Source organism: Miscanthus floridulus, chromosome 10 (assembly GCF_019320115.1).
Source record: "Miscanthus floridulus cultivar M001 chromosome 10, ASM1932011v1, whole genome shotgun sequence".
NCBI lineage: Eukaryota > Viridiplantae > Streptophyta > Magnoliopsida > Poales > Poaceae > Miscanthus > Miscanthus floridulus.
Genome location: NC_089589.1, coordinates 98,825,738 through 98,834,157, shown reverse-complemented (window position 1 = coordinate 98,834,157; position 8,420 = coordinate 98,825,738). Strand labels below are relative to the sequence as shown.

Below are 8,420 nucleotides of genomic sequence, written 5' to 3'. Positions count from 1 at the left end.
GGCACTCGGCAAAAGTCCCACTCGGCAAAAGGTGGCCGGCCAGTGACGGCGGGCATCTGCCGTCAGACTTTGCCGAGTGCCTAACGGATGGCACTCGGCAAAAAAAAAATTATTATTTTTAAAAACTTATTTTGCCGAGTGTAAACCTTGGGCACTCGGCAAAAAATTTTTTTAATTTTTTAAAACTTATTTTGCCGAGTGCCAGCGTCAAGCACTCGGCAAAATTTTTTTTATTTTTGAAAATCAGCTTTGCCGAGTGCCCCTCATGGCACTCGGCAAAAAAAATTTTGATTTTGGGCCCAAATTTTTTCTGTGGCCTTGTGACAGTATTTAAAACTCTATTTTAAAATTTGGGGCAATTTTGACTATTTTTGATATATTTCATTAGTTTATTTCGTTTCGTCTAATTGTTTAGGATATTTCAAATTTGAACTGCAGGTACATAGAATAATGGACTTTGGTCATCCAAAAATTAATACTCATGATATTTAGGGTATGTTTAGGCGTATCCAGAAAGTCACATGAAATCTCGAGTATCTCGTTGACGTAACATGTCGAGGTACTTGCCAGAAATGTGATTTTAAATTATATAAAATGCAAATGAAGTCCGAAAATCATGAAACTTGTCGAGGCGTCGTGTTATCACAAGTGGAGGCTGTGGTAAAAAATTGTAAAGGTTTCGATCAAATTGTGACGTCGGATGCCAAAAACCTAGATATCTCCACATGTACCTGACGCTGGCCCAGGGGGCACTCGGCAAAGCTGATTTTCAAAAATAAAAAAAATTTGCCGAGTACCTGACGCTGGCACTCGGCAAAATAAGTTTTAAAAAATTAAAAAAAAAATTTGCCGAGTGCTCAAGGGGCTTACACTCGGCAATTTTTTTTTAAAAAAAATAAAACCGCCGGCCCAAAATCCCCCCCCCCCCACCCCCAGTACCCTAGGCGCCTCCTCTGTCCCGACGCCCGCCGCGCCTCCCCTGCCGGCCAGCGCCGCCAGCGCCGCTCCGCCGCGCCGGCACGCCCACGCCGGCGAGCCCCTGCCACCGCGCGCCCCTGCCCCCGAGCAGCCCCTAGCCCGGCCACGCGGCTCCCAGGCGCGCCCACGCCGGCGAGACCCCGCCCCCGAGCACCCCCGACACCCGTCGTGCCTCCCCTGCCGGCCAGCGCCGCCAACGCTGCTCCACCATGCCGGCGCGCCCACGTCGGCGAGCCCCCGCCCCCGAGCACCCCCCAGCCCGGTCGCGCGTCTCCCCGGCGAGACCTCGCCCCCGAGCAACCCTAGCCCCGGCGTGTGGCTCCTCGGCGTGCCCACGCCGGTGAGACCCCGCCACCGCGCGCCCCCGCCCCCGCCCCTACCCCTGAGGTCCCCCCAGCCCCGCCGCGCTGCCTGGCACGCGTGGCTGTCCTCCCCTACACGCGCTGGCCCCATGCACCCCTGCTCTTGCCGCCAGCTTGGAAGAAGGAGGAGGAAGCAGCAGTAAGGAGAAGAAGGAAGAAGGAAGAAAAAAGAGGAGAAAGAAAGAAAAGGAAAAGGAAGAAAAGGAGAAGGAAAAAAGAGAAGAAAAAGGAAGAAGGAGGAGGAGAGGAAGGAGGAGAAGGGGAGAGGGGGAGCAAGCCGAGGTAGAGGGGAGGAGGAGGTGCCTCGGCCGTCTTCTCCGTGTGCCCGTCCCGCCGATGCCCCTACCGTCACCGAACCGCCTACGAGCGTGGGCAAGGTATATCCACCCTTTCTCTGTTTGTCGGCCTTCGTGCCGTTGTGATGTCGGCCTTCGTGCCGCTGTTCTTATCGGCCTTCGTGCCATTTGTGATTGTCGGCCTTCGTACCGTTGTTTTTTGCAGGTTTTGCAAACCTCCCCGTGCAAGGGAGGTGCTGCCAAAATTTTGAACTTATAGTGTTGTGTTTCTTCTTTTGCAGAGCAGGACCTGTCGGAGGTGACCCGGAGGTCCCCGATCATTTTCGTCGGCGTCGCGGGTCTGCCTGCACTGCGTCGCCACGCCACTACGTCGACTCGCCACTGCCTCGCTAGCCTGACTTCACTGACACCCTAGGTATAAATCATCTCTTTTTCCGCTTGTCTGTCGTCGTAGATTGGTGTAGCCTAGTTAGGCGTCTCCCATCCGAAAGAGATATCTTTGGAGGTATGCAGATCTTTGCATATCTGCGAGCATTTCTATTTCGGATTGTCCACGTTTTTTGGATAGCCCGCGAATGTGTAGATGGGTTAGTTTCCATGGTCCGCTCTGGTCCGAGACGGTGTTTTGGCATCACCCCCTGTTGTTCTCCGAATACACACTCTCCCTTGCAGGACGTGTATCGGGAGAACAGCAGGGAGGTGCTGCTGAAATTTCATCTCGGATAGGAGCGGAGCATGGAAACTAACCTCATCTACGGATTCATGGGTGGGATTAGGACCTATCCTCACCTATTAGAGAGTAGGGACACCGCATAGATGCAATTGATGGTGACTCATATGTGCTGATACGTCTGTTAAAGGATGGAGGACCGTGAGTGGATGTACACGCTCTGGAGAGACGAGCACGATTACGACTTGCTGTTTATAGTCAAGGTCGAAGAATTCTTATAGCATGCATTTGGTGAGAGTGCCGGAGGCCATTCTCTAGTGGTTTGTCCGTGCAGCGGTTGTGACAATAGAAGAAGGAAAGATAGGTTAACCATGGGTAAACATATTGTGAAGTTTGGATTTACTCTGGGCTACCACCGGTGGATCCACCATGGTGAAGCCGATCGTATCAGGGAGGAGGTGGTGAGACCATGGCTCGAGGCTTTCGATGATGATGCCGGGGTAGCAGACATGCTGGATGACACGCACCAAGCTCAGTTCGCTGAAGGACATGACAAGGAGGAGATGGAGGCTGCCGCAGATGCCTTCTACCTAATATTGGACTCGGCACAGAGACCCCTTCATGATCATACTAATGTTTCTCAGCTGGACGCCATTGGTTGCGTAATGGGGTTGAAGGCCGAGTTAAACCTAAGTCGAGAAGGCTTCGACAAGATGGTGGTCGTGTGGAGCGATATGCTACCGAAGACACACATTATGCCGAAGAACTTGTACGAGTCAGAGAAGCTTCTTCTTGCACTTAAGATGCCGTATGACAAGATACATGTGTGTCTGAAGGGGTGCGTCCTATTTAGGAAAGAACACATGGATGCAAAGTATTGCCCGAAGTGTAAATCCTCTAGGTACGTGGAGGTAGACTCAGGCAATGGCCAGAAGAGGCAGCTTAAGATCCCCATGAGAGTCCTACGACACCTTCCGTTCCTACCGAGGCTCCAACGGCTATTCATGACCGAGGAATCCACGAAACAGATGACATGGCACAAAAACGGCACACGATACAATCCTGAGAAGATGGTACATCCATCCGATGCTGATGCATGGAAGTACTTCAATTCACGGCATCCTCTCAAAGCAGAGGAGGCTCGTAATGTATGTGTCGCGCTGGCAACAGATGAGTTCAATCCATATGGCATGATGGCTGCACCATACACATGTTGGCCCGTGTTCGTCATCCCCCTGAATCCCCCCCCCGGCGTCTCCTTTCAACGACATACCGTGTTCCTATCGTTGATAATCCCTGGACACCCGGGGAGTAATATGGGTGTCTTCATGGAGCCTGTGATAGATGAGTTGATCGATGCTTGGGTCAAAGGGGTGTGGACATACGACCGAGCTACGAAGACTAGCTTCAAAATGCACGTCTGGTACCACTACTCCCTGCACGACTTCCTAGCATACGGGTTAATGTGCGCCTGGTGTGTTCAGGGGAAGTTCCCATGCCCAATATACAAGGAAGCTATGAGGTTCATATGGTTGAAGAAGGGTGGCAAGTATTCGTCGTTCGACAAACATCGTCAATTCCTCCCTCTTGACCATCCATTCAGAGAAGACGTCAAGAGCTTTACGAAAGGTGTCAAAGCGATGGACCCTAGACCGCACTTGAGGACTGGGGCGGAGGTTCGTGCTCAGATAGATGCTCTCATGCCCAACGAAGATGGTGGTTTCGTGGGATATGGTGAGCAACATATGTGGACTCATAAGTCCGGCTTGACGAGGCTCCCCTATTTCGATGACCTCCTACTGCCCCATAACATTGATGTCATGCACACTGAAAAGAATATCGCCGAGGCACTTTGGGCAATGCTCATGGACACTGACAAGTCTAAGGACAACCCTAAGGCTAGAGTGGACCTGGCGACGTTGTGCGATAGGCCAAACCTAGAGATGCGGCCTCCTGCAATAGGAAAGCAGTGGAGAAGGCCTAGTTCCCCCTATGTCTTGAAAATCGATTAAAGGAGGGAAGTACTTCGATGGATCAAGAATTTAATGTACCCTGATGGGTATGCAGCGAATCTGAGCAGGGAGTGAACTTAGAGACTCTGCGAGTCAACGGGATGAAGAGTCATGACTACCACATATGGATTGAGCGCATACTTCCGTTGATGGTTCGAGGCTATGTCCCTGAGCATGTCTGGCTAGTGCTGGCAAAGTTGAGCTACTTCTTTCGCCAGCTTTGTGCCAAGGAGCTATCTTCAACCATCATTACAGAATTGGAAACTATGGCACCTGAGTTGGTCTGTGAGCTTGAGAAGATCTTTCCACCCAGCTTCTTCTTGCCGATGCAGCATCTAATTGTGCACCTCTCGACCGAGGCACGATTGGGGGGGGCCGTGCAGGCCCATTGGTGCTATCCAATCGAGCGATGTCTAAAGACTCTTCGCAAGAAATGTACAAATAAAGCTAGAATTGAGGCTTCCATTGCAGAGGCAAGCATTCGAGAGGAGGTTGCAAACTTCATGACATCCTACTACAAGCCGAACCTTCCTAGCAAGCATAATCCACCCCCTCGTTACAATGCTGGTGAAGTTGAATCGACCCTTAGCCTTTTCAAATGCCAACTAGGCAGCGCAAGTGGATCGACCCCCAAGAGATTGGATCCAGAAGAGTGGCGCAGAATCATGCTATATGTGTTCACCAACCTTGTCGAGGTTGCGCCATTCATTAAGTAAGTTCTCAATGAACTTGTTTCAATATGACATCACTGTTCTGTATCGAACCCCATTGATTCTCTTTGGTACAGGGAATTTGTTCGTCAAGAGTGGCATCAATCAAGGGATCCTACCTCGCACGAACATGATACCCTTCTTTCAGAGGGTGCGGGAGCTGGGAGGCCTAATTTCATTTCTTGGTTCAAACAAAAGGTCGTACGTTCGTCGATATTCCTTAATAGCTTGTACGTTCCAATAGTATAACGATGTATCATGCTTGAGCTTGCAGGCGCAAACCAATGCATCCATGAGTGACGAGTTGAGACAGGTTGCAAACGGCTTCAAGTTAAGGGTGAAGTCATATACCGGTTATGATGTGAACGGATATCGCTTCCACACGTCAAGACACGAGCAGACTCGGCCTGGTCGGAAAACCACCAACAGCCAAGTTTTTACGCCGGGCACTAATGACGTCGAATACTATGGAATAATTGAGGAGATCTATGAACTTGAATATGAGGGTCGGGTACCTCTTACTCCTATCATATTCAAGTGCCACCGGTTTGATCCTGCATGAACGAGATGGACCCCTCATCTTGGGCTAGTCGAGATTAGGCATGATTCCATCTATAAAGGAAAAGATGTCTATATTGTGGCTCAACAGGCCGTGCAGGTGTATCATACACCATACGTGTGCCAAGACAAAGACCATCTTAAGGGTTGGTCTATTGTGCACCAAGTATCTTCGCACGGTAAACTACCTGTTCCAAACGATGAAGATTACACCTTCGACACAAACACATATGATGGAGAGTTCTATCAAGCAGATGAGCTATAAGGGAGCTTTGAGATAGTCTTACCCGGTGTGACGACCGCCATGGAAGTAGACAATGAAACGGTTGATGACGAGGACCCTGGAGATGTAGTGCTAAATCCGAAGGACATTCAAATGCTTGAGCGATTCCATTTAGGCAAAGACAATGAAGAAGACACAGAACCTTTGAATAGTGTTGCCCATTTGGACAATTTTGACAGTGATGATGAGACCTATGACCCCAATCATGAAGATTATTCCTAAACCATGTAATACTATGTTTTTTATTAAATTTTGTTATGTTTATTCATTTTGAACTATTTGACATGTATGTACTAACGCTTGTTGTTCATTCTTTGTACATTGTAGGTGACAGAACAAAGATGGTGGCAACCGTTCACCGAGGCAGGTGCTCTTGGTGTACCAGAGGCTACGCCCTCCTAATGGAGGCGAGGGGACATCTTCACCCCCAGCGGCGAGAGCAGGCCCGGGTCGCCCCAGCACGGGGAGGGGGAGGGGGAGGGGGGGAGGGGCCAGGGTCACCCCAGGAGGGACCCGCCTCCTCCCCCGGCTCTCGACCAGCCGGAGGACCCGTCTCCTACCTCGGAGGAGCACGTGGCGGCCACGGGCACGACCACAGACACTCCGTCGGGGGACGAGGGGACTCAGCAGATGGAGGACAGTTCTGCTTTCTCGGCTCCCTACCTGCGAGGTCCCACAAGCCTTCCTCCAGTTCCGCTTCCTAACCGACGCCCACTGGTTCGTCCTGTGGGAAGAAGGTAAGTAACTATAGATGTTATCACTAGTACTTCATATGATACGTTGAAAATCAAAAGAGAAACTGATAATTTTTTGTAATCACTTGTGCAGGGGCTGGCTAGTTCTGTCGGGTGCTCTTGACCCCCCACGCACCCCCGCTACCGTCCTGGGATGTCTGTGCAGGAAACACTTCCCCGGCCTTGTGGACTTGAAAAAGGGGAGGTGGGAGCCGGCCTGGTCGTGGGACAGGTACAAGCTCGGCTCGGATGACGAGCAGGACAACAAGCAGGAGCGGGTTTTGGCGGACTTTTGGGTAAGTGTCTCACAACATAGCTCAATACATCTCCTCTATTGCTTAAGTCTTTTATTGAAATAATGAACGGATACATCGTGTTTGTATGCAGAGGTACTTCAAGGCCAAAGAAGGTAGAGAGACCCTAGCGGATCAGACGGCACACAGAGCCTATAAGAAGTACATCGGCGACATGATTCACGAGGCGCGACTCCAGGCCCACATCGACTACTACAGGTCCATCAAGAAAGAGCCCCTCAACAAAACCGGTGCAAGAAATGTGGCACTGACCAAGGAGCAGTACCTTCAGGTAGGTGAATAATATTAATTCGTTTTGAGATTTAGTAGGTCCAGAATTGATCTTCTTATATGTCAAACACTTGATGATGTGTAGGTGCCGGCCTCGTGGTGCATGTCGCATAGATCGGCATGGTCGAGGATCGTGGACAGGTATCTTGACCCGACGTACATCGCAAAGCACGAGCAAGGCAAGCGGAAGCAGGCACTGAGGACCGCTCCAACTCACCACCAAGGCAGCCGCAACCTCCCCGCATTCAAGCGGTCACTTGTACGAGATGTCATTTATCTATTCTAACGCTCAATTTTGCCTGATTTCTAATCATCTTGCCGTCTTTCTCGCAGGAGGTGGCACACCCGGACGTGCCGGTGTCGGAGTTTGGGGCATGGGCTGTGTCCCACATGGGCCCGGTGAAATCCGGTGTCGTCTTCAACCTGGATGCCCCTGCCTAGGCTTACTCTGACCCGAGCATCCACGCTAAGGTCAGAGACTACACGGAGGCGGTTAGGGCGCTCCGTGGCTCAGATCACAATCTGAGCACTGAGCCCCATGAGACAGAGGTGATCGTGAGGCTGGGGCAAGGCAGGAAGCACAGGCGGTTGTGGATTGCAGACGGCGCTACCTCCTCGAGCTCTGCACCCTCTCTCTCTGACGTGAGGGCACGGATCACGGCCAGAAGCCTTCCCATACGTGCATGGCCTACTCCAACACTGTCGCGGGTCGATGAACTTCAGGTAATTCTGGTTTCACTCGTCGTACATTGAACGTTACACACATTGATCAAATTTGCAATACTGAAACATGTGATTGAAACACTGCAGGCCGAGCTGGCAGAGACAAGGGAGACGCAAGCGTACCTGACCGCAGAGCTGGAGGCCACGAAGAAGCAGATGGCGGACATGTATCAGATCATGCAAACCATCGGGCAAGCATCGGGTGTCCAAGTGCAGTTGCCAGCTCCAGCTCCGGTTCGACACTTCACTCCTGTGAGTATGGAAGTTTAATGCATTCGTGCCGTTGGGATTGTCGGCCTTCGTGCCGTTGTGATTGTCGGCCTTCGTGCCGTTGTTTCTTGCAGGTTGGAAACCTCCCCGTGCAGGGGAGGTGCTGCCAAAATTTTCAATTTTTAGTCTAACACATGCAATCTCTTCTCTTTTGTGCAGCCTCCGTCGGCGGGTTCAAACAATCCCGCTAGCGTGTCACCGGCGGCTGATCACGTCAACCCTTCGCCGCAGTCCGGTCCT

At 51.2% G+C, this 8,420-nt stretch overlaps 1 pseudogene; it reads left to right on the top strand.

Moving 5' to 3' along the window:
* Nucleotides 1-2,497: 2,497 nt before the first annotated feature.
* LOC136489124 (uncharacterized) lies at nucleotides 2,498-7,628 on the top strand (annotated as a pseudogene).
* Nucleotides 7,629-8,420: the final 792 nt, after the last annotated feature.